Below are 15,841 nucleotides of genomic sequence, written 5' to 3'. Positions count from 1 at the left end.
ATGATGGAAGCCTCAGTGTCAGAAGAGAAAGCACCCTTGCAGAACGTCCACACTAAATTTGAGCATGGCTGAAAGCATAGTCATTGGCTACTCTCTCTTTCTAGGTCATCAGACTCTACATTTGGTGCTCACAGCAATTGTTACCTCAATTGTATCAACATCGCATGTCACAAAGAGGTTTTGCAAAATCTCAAGTGTATCTCCCCATCTTCACAATTATTTTCCTGGCATCGAGGCTACTAACACGATCATCGTTGTAATATCCATTTCCATAGCCTTTGACTCTCTATATTCCCCTGTCCAAATTAACGGCTGATAGGCTCAATGTATTGCAATGGTTTACTAAAAAAAAAAGAAGGAGAAGAAGACAAAACAAAAAGAAAAGGACAATAAAAGAAAAGAAAAAAAGAAACAATGAAAGAAAAATGAAAAAGCACTCACAATCACAGCACAACACCTAAGGGTGCTCAAATTAGATGCATCAAGTGACCTCGATCAGTTGCCTCTGTCCCTAGTCCCCTAGCCCTTTTCACATCCCCCACAATTGTCTAGGGCACATCAAGGGGGCAGGACACACCTAGGGAGCTTGTCTCGCCTATGGTTAGACCTGTCACCCTGACCCACTTGCAGGATTCCTTTTTTGCACTCCACTTCAGTACCATTGCAATTGATTGTGGTAAACAATGCACGAACGACAATGAAAAGTCCACCATACCCGTCGAGCAAGACAAGTAGCTACCAACTACCAAAAGTTAAAACATCGATGATTTTAATTATTATACATTGTATTGTCATAGTGCAAAGGATATCTCATGCACCTTCATGTGTACTTCTCCTCAACATTGACAACTTTGCTTCATCCACACGTTACTACGAGACATCAGACTAGCAGTCTTCTACCTACGTAATATCTAAGTATCCACATGCACTCATATAATATCTGCACCATACTCTATACACAGCTTGGGTCCTCAAGTGCAAGCATTACTCTTGGCTCGCCTAGAGTTCATTGACCTCTCTCCCAAACTCATTAAACTATTTCTTGTGCATGATAAGAAGACTAGCACTACCCCAGGGAGAGACCGCATCTATAAGATTCACAATTGTAGGTATTGTAGACTCTAACAAAAGTACCATTATCTCTTCATCAACACTCAACTCTGAATTCTTATCCTTTATCATCCTACAAGCCTACCAAAGAATAGTCACCCACCACAAAATCCCCAGAACATTAACACCTATGCTAACCTATAATCGCAACTCCCAACAAAAACCAGCCCTATAACCAACTTCAATAACCCTATCACCAACCAATCAGGCCAACCTGACCACCTTCATCTACACCACCAAAACTCCAAGGCAATTCACAATAGTCCCTTCCACCTACGTGTTCAATGCATGCCAAAGCCTGCTAGCTACGATGCTGAGTGCCATTGGACTAGCATGCATCTAGGAGAGGGGTAGTGTTAACCCTAAGAGGAACAATGTGGAAAACCTAGAAAATCTAAAGCAGAAGATAGGGCCAAGGTAAAGTGAAACAAAAGACGAAGGTGCACTAAGAAAATATGGAAACACAAGAAGTGATAAAAAGTCCTAAATCAAGGAGAAAGGCGCACAAGAAAAAGTGCATGTCAATACTTTTGTAAAAAAGCACAAGATGCACCATGATTTATTTTAAAAGCATCGCGCTCTCACCTGTGCAATTTGTAAAGGTAGATGGACGGTGGGAAGGAAGCTAGGAAGATAGGAGGACAATGGAAAAAACGGCCTAGGCTACAATTGGCCATGTAAAAAAAGGAAACAAGGGGAAGACTGCCCAAAAGGGATTTAGGGTTTTGTATATAAAGTTGAAAAGTGAATGAACTCATTCTTGTGTGTGGCCAAAAGTAGCTCTCCCTCTCCTCCTCCTCCTCCTCCTCCTCTTCTTCTTCTTCTTGCTTGCTTTAGATTCTGCTTGAGAGAGGAAGTGTGAGAGTGTGAGGGAGTGAGTGTGTGAGGGTGAGGGACCATGGTGGAGAAGATCTAGATCATCTCCTCTCTTCTTCTCTTCTCTTCTCTTGCTCACGGAAGTGGAGCTTGGAGCATGGAGCTTGAGGATAGCTTGCACTTGGATCGTGAAGCTACCGGAGTGCTCGAGAGAGGAGGTAGCTCGATCAGGCATCGAGATAAGCTCACCACACCCATGGAGATGGATAGCGTGTCGGCTATGTGAGAGGTAGCCATTAGTGCTTGGCTTGGAATGTTTGAAACAATAAGCAGTTTGTGGGTCTCGACGGTTGATTGCCACTACAGTTAACAATCGATGTACCATATCTCTAAGAGGAGTAAGTGAACTTAAATCACAAAGTGCTAGAGTTGATTCTAGGTGAGTTTTTGTTCAAAGGGAGTCAATTCTAAAGAAAAAGGGAAGGAATTGGAAATTCTGCATGTTCGTGGCTAGATGAGAGGATCTCATAATGTACAAAGAGTGGCTACTATGATGCATAGTAATACCAAAGATGATGAATCTGATTACTGAACTATAAATAAACTCGCCTTTTGTTAGAGCTTTGTTGGTGAAGATGTACAACAATAATTATCTGGATGTATGAGATGTTTTTTGGTGATTTTTTAGAACTTCTTATGATGCTAAAATTACCTTAAACTAGTACTTGTGGCATTATGATAAAGTTATGGTGTCCTTTTTCCATGCATGATATATGTTTTCATTTTGTGTTTCTTTCTAGTGCATGGTCATCGAAATGATAAATTTGAAAACTAATGCATGCTTTATGACTCCTCATTGTTGATGTTGGAGAAATAGACACCTTGAAGGAGAACCTAGAAATACAGATGGCATACCTAATAGAAACAACTTCAAAAGTAGAAGAGGGAATGTCTAAATCGTTATTGCAATGTTACGATAAATTGATGCAAATTTGGATTGGCTTTGAGAAATTAGCATATTCTCTTTTGCATGTGTAAACATAAATAAATAAATAAATAAATATATATATATAATGACCAAGTCCTTCTAGTTTGCATTGGGAGCACATGAAGGCCTCCTTAGCCCTACCCTCCTTTTACACCACTCCAAATAGTAAGGAGGGAGTTCCTTTTATAATGGATGAGTGCAAGCATATAAAGTATATTTGATGTTAATGGAAATACCCTTGCAAGGTCACCTTCATGGGCCATACAAGCGGACTTATGAAAGTGGATATGGAAGCCAAATACCCTTTCCTTGTGGGATGGACTCTCAACTTTATAGTCCTTATAAGATATCCAGTTACCTCATAATCAAGATCATCACCATGTCTCCATAGATTCTCTAATTGCCTTGACTAGCCACTATGGTCAAGTAAAAGGGTCCTCAAACACCTAGTTAGTGGTGCCTGCAACTGTAATACATGCACTCTATTCATGGAAAAGAGTATAGCCATTTTTTTTGTATGACAAGTAATGTCAGTATACTAGTGGAAATCTTATACATGTTCAATGGAACAATCAAAACGCTCATCTTTCACAATATCCAAAAAAACAAAGAAAAGAAATCACTACATTGCTTTGCGTTATGAACTTATTTTCGGGGGTAATTAAAAACTTTATGTCATTCTTTGCAATTGCACTAGAGCGGATGGGTGGTCCATTGACGAGGTCTTTGCAAAAGCCATTCTGTGCAACATCACGAAAGTGCATGGGTGGTCCTCCATGAGAGAGAAAGCAAAAAGTGACTTGAAAAGTACGAAGGTATAGAACTTTGTATGATACGTTTTGCATTTCACATCTCTTCATGCAAGAGGGCATTGGCCCTTGCTTATAGGGTCGTGCTGGCTCCAGGGTTCAGGAAAAGACGGGTTCTCTTCAACCTAAAACTTGTTCTCCTTGACGAAAATCCTTCTCAATTCTTTGGAAGAAGGAAATAAATCCTCTTCAAAATTCTAAAAATATAGTTATATTTGTTAAATATATGTATAAGATAACGTCTCAATTGGAGATATTTCTTTCTCAAATGATGATGAAAAGAATTTACTTCCTCTTCCTCAAAATTTTTTTCCCAAATCCTGGCTGGCTCAATAACGGTCTTCTAAACGCCATCAATGACAAAAGGGGTTAAAGCGGGTGGGTTGTTCTTTTGGAGTTGGCATTGGGCAAGATCTATCTCTTACTAAAATAAACAAACAGAATATGACATTCAACCACATGCTCGGCAAGACTCACATCGGTACATGCCGTGCTGCTGGTTCGTCCATTCATGTGATGCCTACCTACACAAGGAACTTTCAATCGATCCCCATATAGGAAAAAAAGAGAATTCCCCATGGAATTCCCTAGTTGAAAATACATATAAGTGGGGAAAGTAAAAACTAGGGAAAATGGGACATTTCCTAGTGAGAATAAGTAGGGAATCACATAAGACCTTTTCTATGTAGGAAATATTCCCTACACAGGAAAATACAAAATTTTCTATGTAGGGAATAATTCCTATATAGGAAATATTCCATATATAGGAAAAAATTTCTAGAGGTGATTCCCTAGGTACTCTCACTAGGAAATCTCTCATTTTTCCTATTTTTTACATTCCCTATTTATATGTACTTTCAACTAGGGAATTCCGTGGGAATTCTCTTTTTTCCTTATCACTTTATCTACTTTGCCCTTACTCTTAGACATGCTAATATCAAACAAGAAATTACACAATAAATTTTTAACTAGAAAACTATATAGAGAATGCCATCATTTCTAAGTAAGGATAAATAACATACATCTAATGATCAAAATAGATTAAACAAATTAAGACATCAACATCTACTTCTAGCAACCAAAAGAAAAATGAAAATACTTTTAAAGGAGCATAGAACTAAAAACTAATTAAGCAATATGTGTGTCTTGATTGTTTTATCCCTTAAATCTCCAATATGTTGCAAAGTAATAAATGTTTGAGTAATCCCTCAAATCTCCAATATGTTGAAGAGCAATAAATTCTTAACTCAAAGTAGAAGTTATACTAAAACTTCCACATCATCTAGACTAAGCACATTGCTATTTTTGTTTAATACAACTTTGCCATTTCCTAGTAGCCAATAAATAATCTCCTTAATCATATCATCACTTGTTGGCTTCTTTGTATCCTTAATCAAGACTCGAAAGCTAGCTTCAATCTTTTTGAGATTCATGTATGTACTCTTTAAAAAAAAGTACATATCAAGAATTGTAGGCACACCAATATACTTCAAAAGTATGATTTCCATGTTCTCTTTTGTCATATTAACCTGCATTGAATAACAAAAAGAGAATAAGTAACTTATTATACTATGTATAGATAATTAAATGGCATGAATTATAGTATGAAAAGCCAAAATTTAACTACATGACTATTTCATATATATATATATATATATATATATATATATAAACTATAAAGCTACCCTTTAAGCATCATTTGAATTAAAATATAAATTAACAATAAAGTTACCCTTTGAGTATCATTTGAAATATTAATCTCAATGCCTTGGTTTGGGAGATCTTTAAATTCTTAATTCAAATAAAATAAAAAAATTAGATTATGCTTTTCATGTATGACATAAACAAAAATATAAACATTTACATCTAGCACATTTGGTTCTTTTTTGTTGATATTGGTACCTCGTTTCATGCTCCTTTGTTTGCAAAAGATCCTTCATCTTCTCACTTGGCTAGTCAACACGTAAAGTAAATAGTTATGTAATAAATCATACCTTTAGTTATTCACTAAACTATGATGATATTGTTCTCCCACAAACATATATCAAATACCTTCCTCTTTCTTTGACTTTTTCGAGATGTTTCATTAATGTCATCATCTGGATTAGCCTACATTCAAAACTAAAATTAGTAATCACATTAAAAACATTTATATAGAAAAAAATCAACACGAGTGTAGTTGTAAAAAGCATGAGCAATGTCTATCAGAATCAATCCTAGGTCATAGAATACCTTCGAAATACCTTCAATCTCACATAGTACATAAGACAAACACCATTGAATCCACTTTTGATTTTCCTTTGCCTTGTAGCTCTCACAATACTTACTAGGATATCTTGGCCAGCAACCATAACAAATAGAGTATGGTGTCACTTTAGTGACATGATGTGTTGTCTCATCAATTTTTACTTTCATCCTGTTATCCACAGTCCTTATTAGAGCACATATATATTTTGAGAACAAATTTAGAGCCAAAATATACATGCAATCATATACAAGGTCCAGGGATAAATCAAAGCCATAGAGTTCATATAGTCTCCACAAGCATGATCTACCAGAAAGTCCCGCATCTTTCAAAATCTCTTCTCTTTCTACTTGGGTGAGGGCTCGCTCTGCATAGTCAAAGAATTAAGCATTTCATTGGTTGATCTTTTAATTGGTCTATATCTCAGCTGGAATCTATTTTGATCATACAAGTAACGTCCTGAGCCCTCACCCTCCAAAGTGGCTATTGCTTTGTCTCTACGACAAAACGATTGACCACCATCTTTGAAAGATCCAATCTTGCACTGAGATGGATGGTCTCCAGTTACCATCATTAGCATAGCACATGCAATGAATCTTCGACTAAGAGAACTTTCATGCTCAAAAATCTGTGTGACTGGATAATTGAAGTCTACTTCAAATCCATCAACAAATAGACTTTCTAATTCATCTATCAATGGCTGCATGAATATGTGAAAGAGTTTACTAGAGCTTCCAATAACTTTTTTGCAACTGAATGGAATAAATAAAACCGGTATAACTCCAATAAAGGAGCTCTTTCCAACATTGAGAATTTTAATTTCAACAACTCCACAATTCTTCTGGGTTGTCTTTGAGGCTTGGAATCCATCCCAATGTAATAACAAGGAGAAATTGTGTGGATCACCCTATTTATCACAAAACACACCACATTTTAGTAACCTATATCAAATTTCATTTATATTAATTAAAAAGATGAGCATGATAATAAAGTGTACCTTACAAATACTTTTGTACCCATGTATGTGAGTTTGACATGATTTGCAAATAAACTTATAGAAACTCTCAATTTCATCCCATGAATGATGAAACAATGGTAACCTTTGAACAGAAGGCCAAGCTGTATAGACTTGTTTGCAATGCATGTTATTACATATCAATGTAAGCTCAAAGTATGATTCAAGATTCCAAAAATCATTTACACTTTTGCATTTTGTACCATCCCAAAACTCATTTATTGTAGAATCACAAAGTGTATTTTCCTGTATTAACCCATTTGTTTTTATTTCTCCACATTTCCAACAATTCATGGCATAGAGTTCTAATTCTAGTTAGTAGGTTCAACATCATCCATCTCGAATGCTTCATGTTGTGGTTCCACCTCATTATCCTCCCTTTCGTCTAAATTGTCAATCTCATCTGATGGGTCATTATGAACCTCATCTCCCATGTCATTATGCTCTAGTAGAATGTCATCTTGTGGTAGTCCTTGAGAGTCATGTAAACCAAGATTAGTAGTGAGACTCTTAAATCTTTCTTCAATTTTCATGTATCTTGCATATGTTGAGTAAGGAACCATACGTCCACCTCCACAATATGTTCTACATGTACACCACAAACGCCTGCATCTAGGCAAAGAGTGAGATGATGGTTGATCCATAAGAGGGTTATCTTCACTCATAGAAACATCATTGTTAGTACAATTTTGACCTTCTTGATGAGCCAGAAGTGATGAATGTATTATCCCATTCATATCCTTGCGACTATGTGCATAGTAAGTTTGTCTAATAACATTCTCATAGCCAAGGGTTGAATGCCTACACTTATAATTGCAGTGACATCTCCTTAAATTATTCATTATGGCTTCTTGAAACATAGACATAAATAAAAAATAATCAATCTATATATTAAAGTTACATATCAAAGGTGGAAGATTGGTATGCTAAAGCACATAGAAAAGTTGATTTATACTTTAGAAAAGATAAATATTTCTCAATAAGTGTATGAACTTAAAGCACATAAGTGTACGAACTGATTCATATGTGAAGGCATGCTTAAGAAAAATAAAGATTCTCAAGAACTATAAGCACATAGAAAAGGTTATATATCAAACAGGAAAAAAAAAAGCATTACTCAAAGGAAAGTAGACTTTTATCTATGGTGGAAATAAATTATATTTAAGAACCATAAGCATAGTCAAGGAGATTTAATTAGAAAGCTGCAAAGAGTAGAAAGTGTATGAACTTAAAGCCTTGTGAAAATACACTTTAGGTAACAATCACACTCCCTTATAGAATACCTTTGCATCAAAATCTTCCAAAGATGCATAAGACTTAGTTTAGCAAAAACATGTGTATATTATTTCTAAGGTTAGAGCAAGGATACGATAGTGCTATATGGTTTATAAGCATATTCATAGGATGAAAGAAAAGTATGTTCACTTGATATTGTTATCTCAAAGTTCTATATTTCTTATGGGCACATACATAAACTAGATCTTCCAGTAAAGTATAGCTAGATGTACGTTATGAAGTGGTGCAAAGGTGTCACTTGGTTCATGTGAATTGAAGGGGAATTCAGGCTAACAATGAGTCTACAAACATGAGTAGGCTATAGAGAGAGAGATTAGGAAACCCTACTTGGAAAGGAAGATCGGCCGGGCTGGGCCAAAAAGACCAATCACATCACTTATTATTTCCCTAGTATAGTTAAACATCTCCTCAAACAAGTGATAATTGGAGCTTACTATAATCAACTTATGCTCGAGAAAACCTAGCATAAAAAGCAAACAAGAGATAACAAAACCCAGCTTGGATAGGAAGATCGTGTCGCTAGGGCTATAAATAAGGCCCATCACAATAGTTATCCTTTCCCAAGTATGGTTAAGAATCTCCTCAAATAAGCAAAGGAGAGATTATAAAACCCTACTTGGATAAAAATATCGTGTCTCTAAGGCTAATATGGCCCATCATAGCAATTATCATTTCCCAAGCATAGTTAAACATCTCCTCAAACAAGTGATACCTATTTTAGTGTTATTTTTGTAGCCTAAGTCATGAAAGTATAAGTTCTTATATTTTAGTGTAAAAAGTAAATCACAACCTTTGAAGTGAACAGTGTCACCTATAAGGATACTCTGGGAAATACATGGCAATCCTACATAGAATACCTATTCTTGCAAAGTATGCCTTGTGAAAATACACTTTAAGTAACAATCACACTCCCTTATAGAATTCCTTTGCATCAAAACCTTCCAAAGATGCATAAGACTTGGTTTAGCAAAAACATAAATAAGATACCTTTGTTGTGACGGCGATGTGACGGGGGCGCTGTGTCGATGTAGCTGTGGTGTCCACCAGGCCCACCAGCAGGGTGCACGCCATCAAGCACGAACAAGAGCTCCAACATGGCACGCGGGTGCGTATGCGGCGGGTTTAGGGAGCCCGCCAGGAACTCCAGGAATTAGGCGGCGGAGATGCCCAGTCCCATCACCACCGGGAACTGGTCCTAGAAGGCCTTCACCGGCTTAAACATGCCCGCCAATGCATTGGCACCACCTCGGAATTCTCTAATAGAGAAGGTGAGTCACTAGACAATCATCTGGTCTTATCGGCAGAATCATTGGTAGCTACATTAACATTAATGGGAGTGTACTGCTAGGAGCGGCCGGATTACAACAAATTAGACTCGTCAGAATCAGGCAAGGGATCTTCACCAGATCGAAGCCCTTGAACGTGAAGAAGCTACCATCTATATATGTCGTATTGGTTGGTGCCAACAGGCAACACGAAGTCTGCATCGTGGCCTCTGGATCGAGGCCAGGATGCTGAGGCGCTGGTCGGTGGCCACACTGAAGCCCAGCACCCTTATAATGTAGTAGAGAGAGGCTGGCCATCTCTATGCAGACTAAAGAGAAGATGCAGATCGAGCACGACGGCGATAAAATTCATCCCGGCGGCAGCTTCCTCAGCTTCGGTGTCCCTCCTCAGCATCAACTCCAATCCCTCTGCTTCACATCCCTCCTCCGCCAGGACGGCCCGGAGATGATCCTCGACGTGCCGAAGACCTTCTATTATGTGTCTATGTTAGGCATCAGTGTCGACGGGGTCTGCGTGCCCATCTCACCGTCCGTGTTCTGGTTAAAGCTGGAGACTGGAAAGGGAGGGTCATCCTGGACTTAGGCACCGCCATCACCAGCCTGCCCAATGCAGCCTACGAGTCTCTGCGTGATGCCTTCATCAGAGCGGCCGCCGGTCGAGGCCAACTTCACACGGCGGGGTTGGAGACCATGGGGGTGAAGCTACGGCGGCGCGGCCGGGCTGGTGGGCATGGGCCACAGTGAGCTCTCACTGCCATTGCAGCTGGGCAAGCTCCTGGGCGGCCGCAAGTTCTCCTGCTGCCTCGTCCCCAACACCTCTCCTTCCCTCACACAGGGAAGGAGAGGCGTTTGGTCTCGGCTTCCAGCTCCCTTCTCTAGACTAAGGGTATCCGTTGGTGGGAATTCGAGGTAGGTAGGGAATTAGGGGGTAGGTAGAAATCCACCATCCTCTCTCTCACACATGTACAAATTGCCCCAAAGACTTTGTACCCTAGTTCTTATCCTAAGGTACTTGAAAGAGTGTGTACAAATGCATCTACAATGTGTGAAAGTATTTGCACTCTTGTCCAAGAATCGTGCAAATTTGGCTTTATATATTACCTAAGTGCATAAGGTAATCATCTGCTTCGATATGTCTAAGTAATCGAGTGGATAAGGTGTTCTTTTAGTAAAATGCTATGAGCCATAATGACATGGGATGGCCATTTTCTAGCTTGCCATGTGCTAATGCTACCTAGAGTGATTCATGAGTGCCTAATGTGGCCTAAATTCCTGAGTGGGGTTATTGTCATAAAAAAATGAAGTTCTCAATGTGGTCAAAGGGTGCCTTGTGATCAAGGGTAAGAGACATAGAAAAGGTAAAGTGAGCTGAAATAAGGTGCATGATTGTGCAACCAGGTGACTATGTGATTGAGTATGTGCACGTGGAAGAGTGTGCTTGAATTTTTGCCTAATTAAACATGTGGCCAAAGTGCTCCAAGTAGTTAGGACGATGTGCTTCAAGTGATTGAGTTCTCCAATGTGGCTAAACAATCATGTGGCCTATCTACATAGTAGTTGAGTGGACTAAGGTGCTTAAGTGGTTGGGTGAAAAAGGCAATGTATGGTCTGCATGATGAAGAGGGAAAAGACAGTGTGGTTCAAGGGTACTAACCAATGTGGTGAATGCTCATGCATAGCCATGGTTGATGCAAATATATACCCATACAATATTGATAGCTTGTAGATATGTTGCAAGATGAGACTCATGTAGGTACTTATGATATAGGGGAGATACCATGTACACCTCAATCTATAGCCAAGTGAGAAAAATGCTACTCGATGCAATGGGAACAACACTCCACTCGTCAATGAGCTAGTTACTTGTGCACAAGTGAGAGATAAACTTCTTCAACTAATTTTGCTAATTCTCAGTCCCTTAAGATAATCTATGAAGTATGTGGTGTAATATTTTAGTGGTTCACTACACCAATACTTCAACCATTACTTTGCTGCTATGATCATAAACCATATGTAAGAATCAACTCCATGGTATTAGAGCGATGATTGCAATGGAAAATTGAGCCAAATTAATTACAAAAGCATATTATAACTAGCAAACAATGTAAATGAGGATGACTCAATCGCACTCAAAATGATTAGTTCTAACATAAGCCTCAACTTAGATCTAATATTTTATTTTTAATATTATAATTACAATTAATTAATGAAAAAATTAATGAATATGAATAAAATAAAAGAAAATAGAGAAAACAATGCACTCTAAATAGATGAGTACAATTGCTTTAAAGCTAAAGTATATAAATAGCTTTATGTGATAATAGTCTCCATAATAGTAATAATTTTACATTGCACTCCACTAGTGATCAATATTACAATCATTACATCTCTATACTTGTCTAGTTATATGCTCACCAAAAGTAAAACAAATTAATTGCCTATTATCGTCTGTTTAGCACAATATGATCATCATCACACATATAAAAAGATAGAATTGTACTAAAAATAGGTCAAACTTAATGAGAATCCACAAAATGACTAAATACAACTTATTTTTATAGAAGTAACACATGATGTATAAGCCTATCTTACTCTCTATATTCTTTACCTTAAATTCAAAGGATTAGACTCAATATATACTAGGCTTATACTACATTAAAGGTTAGTGTTAGGGCTAGGCTCGTAGTAAGGTAGAGCTTAAGCTTAGGCTTAGGTTTAGATTGGATTAGTTATATAGGCAAGTTATATGCATAGGCTCCTCATACAGACAAACTGATAGAGGCTATAGAGTGGCTAGACATAGGTATGTCTAACATAAATACACAAGGGGTAGGCATAGGGTACACGTATGGCAAGTTAGGAAAATACTAGGCATACTATAAGCCAATCCTATGTGTATACATAGGCTAAGCATATTCTAGGAAGAGTTTAGACATAGGGTAAGCATATGCTGGGAACCAACGCTTAACACAACCCTATCCTATTCTATGGTTACCTTGTGCCTAGAAAATGCTAGATATAAGTTGTATTCTTATGCATAGCATATAATGTTCCTACTTTATATTATCGAGCCAATGCCTAACCTAGCATGTGCTTATCCTATGCCTAATGTATAAGCTAGGCTATATATAAGCTATGGATAGGCTAGACTAAGCACAGGCTACACAAACTAGTGAGTATAGCTATAAGTGTGGAATCAGAAGCTTAGCTCATAAGTGAGTAATATACAAATGTAAATTTCAAATAAAATAATATTTATTTACTATTTTACCTAGCAAAATCGTGAGTCTACGTTAACTTGAAAGACTATCCATAATTTCCTAGTTAGATGATAGTACTTGCTAGTTATGACTAGTGAAAAAAATAATTTCCTAGTTATGTTGATATTGTTACTAGATATACAATAACTTACTAGATAATGTTACTAGATAAGGCTTCAAATTTCTAGATACTATCTAGAAAAAGGAATTTACTAGTTAGAAGAGATTCGTGATGACAAAATTATCTAGTTATAACTAGAAAATTCTACATTCTTCCTAGTTTGGTTGCTATTCTTCCTAGTTATAGTGTAAACTCTCTATATAGTAAGTGGTCTAGAGTTTGTTGTGCACCCCCCTTATCACCACGTGTCACCCCCCTCTCTCTCTCTCTCCTGGTGTGAAGCACTAGGAGCTAGGCCTAGAGTGCCTGGTACACACACACACACACATACACACACAGACAGAAAGCGTGTGTTTTCATAGCACTTCTTCACTCATGTATAAAATTAAACTCAAAATCACAAGGTAACCAAATCCATAAACATACATAGACACATCAAATTACCACATGCACAAAAATACATGTTAATGCATATCCACATCATCATTGATGCACAATCACGTTCACTAAGAACACAACGGAGATGCTACCGTAGCCTGAGCATCAGATTTTGGTGTAGTTGCTTGTGACGTACTGCATGGCTTGGTGTTGTGAGGGGGCCCCCACTACTTGATCTAGTCCACTTGACTCCTCACTTATGGCTCCGTGCGCGGCTTGGTCAAGATGGAGGGAGAGCGAGTGATCCACAGGCCCGACTTGTTTTAGCTCGCTCCAGGTTTTCAAGCATTACACACATCCACCATCACGATCCATACATCCCAATAGCCAGGCATCCGAAAGGGTCCCCACACAGGGTAAGTCTTATTTTATCGTGGACCACATAACCACTCTCGCCCTTAGGCAGTTGCATTTTCTTTGGCACCTGCTCCGTCGTTCCAGCAATACCAATACAGTAGCTTGACTTTGGAGACACGACCTGGCTTTGCCCACTAATTTGTATCACTCGCTAGCATCCACGAGCTCCAGTTTCTTTGTCCTTGCCGCCATCTACGAGTTTCAGACGGTCTAAACACAAAGAGATCGTAATATGGCTTTTCCCGCTTCTTTACACGCTTGCCGGTATGAGCCCTCACTTGTTTATGGTCGTAGAGGCGTACAAGTCTCGGTCCAATTCATGAAGCACATTTGGCTTGGTTTCTTTTCATTCGCCCCAGGTCCACGAATGGTGACCCGATTTCTTTAGGCTCCCTCCAAGCTCAAGAGCTAACATTTTTACATTCTCTCATGTCAAGAATTTTGAGAGAACGTGGGGATTCCCTTTGGTGTCATTGAATTGAGGTGCATCACGCTTAAGCAAGAAGTAACTTGCATAAGTCTACATGAAAGCATACCAATTTTGTTTACGATTGACCTCTCCCATGGTATTATTGTTGCAAAGAGGACGATGATGTATTACACGTATACATGCAAGAAATTTAGGTAGCCATCACTCAAAAATTTATTTCACCGTGCTATTGCTTTTGGGATACTTTTGTGGATCAACAATACTTGGACACATTTGGAAAGCATATTTCTAGACAATAGGGATAATAGAGGCATCACATATATTTCTTCCTATTCCATCATTTATGCTACTATAGATTGGGATGAGGATTCTCTATATGGTTGGTATGATACTTCAAACACCTACTCCAGGGCTAGTCCATATCCCAATGTCATCCAACTTATAGGAATGATTATGCCTTGGATTATGTAGGGCATGATATGGACTACAATATGATGCTTGTGCATTATACTTGGACCATGTTGGTCATTATCAAGGGACCACGGATCATTCACACGCCACCTCCTCAATAGGATGTCGATGCCCTCTAGGAAATACATGCACAAATTTTAGGTAGCTAACACTCATATTTTATTTCAGTGCATTATTGCATTTGGGAGCCATTGGTAGATTGGCTAGTACTTTGATGCTCTTAGGAATCGTATTCTTTAATGAATGATAATAGAGCCTCATGGAAATTCTAGCATAACTAAATACAACAAAAACATTAATACTCTTTAAGGATGAAACTCAATGTTTCCTTTGGTTCTAATCCACAACATCCAACACATTTTACTAACCTAAATGCTAATTCATGTAGTTTCATTTGAGAATAAAACCCCCAATGCATGTAGTGTGATATGAATTCACATAATGTGGTTGGATGCATCTACATTATCAATACTTTCTCATTTCTCATCCTCTTGCTTGATGATTTGCTTCCATTGTTTGTTCTTGTTCTCTTCTGCTTGATTGTCTTTCTTCAACATCAGAATCTCTATAGACTTACATGTCCTCAATGTGCAAGTGTGTCCGACACTAGCATGTGCCATCACTTTCCATTACACACATTGCAGTCTTTTCACTCTCACATGGTATACACCTTTCAAGCACATCACATGATATTGAAAGATACTTTCAAAAACACATCACAGAAGGTTGTTACACATTACAAGATTGGTATGCATGCACACACAAAAACACACACACACACACACACAAGGCATTTCATTGCAATACTGTAAAAAACAATCTAATAGTAACTAAAAAGGTTGCGTTTTTTGGTATTTTGCCACTTTGACTTCATTTTTCCTAGGTTTATTTGGGAATATGTGTTGTACAGATATAATACAACAAAATCTTTGCTTATGTATGTTAAATCAAACCACTTAGTACATTATTCCATTATAGCCCCATAGAGAGAGAGAGAGAGAGAGAGAGAGCACAAAGTTGTTACCCTTAAGACTTCATTTTTCCTAGGTTTATTTGGGAATATGTGTTGTACAGATATATAATACAACAAAATCTTTGTTTTTGTATGTTAAGTCAAACCACCTAGGACATTATTCCATTATAGCCCCATATATATATATATATATATATATATATACATAGAGAGAGAGAGAGCATGC

General features: G+C 37.9%; 1 long non-coding RNA gene across 1 annotated transcript; it reads right to left on the bottom strand.

Annotated features, from left to right (window-relative positions):
• Positions 1-5,242: 5,242 nt before the first annotated feature.
• LOC148032896 (uncharacterized) lies at positions 5,243-9,468 on the bottom strand. The gene is made up of 4 exons (XR_015691726.1): positions 9,267-9,468; positions 5,776-5,832; positions 5,626-5,675; positions 5,243-5,252 (listed from the first exon to the last, which is right to left on the bottom strand). It is a non-coding gene; the product is annotated as an uncharacterized LOC148032896 (long non-coding RNA).
• Between the last annotated feature and the right edge of the window lie 6,373 nt (positions 9,469-15,841).

This window comes from Lygodium microphyllum, chromosome 8 (genome assembly GCF_053477565.2).
Source record: "Lygodium microphyllum isolate KBCC chromosome 8, Lygodium_microphyllum_v1.1.10, whole genome shotgun sequence".
Taxonomy (NCBI): Eukaryota; Viridiplantae; Streptophyta; class Polypodiopsida; order Schizaeales; family Lygodiaceae; genus Lygodium; species Lygodium microphyllum.
Note: the sequence above shows the minus strand (reverse complement) of the source record. Positions and strands in the feature narration are given on the sequence as shown.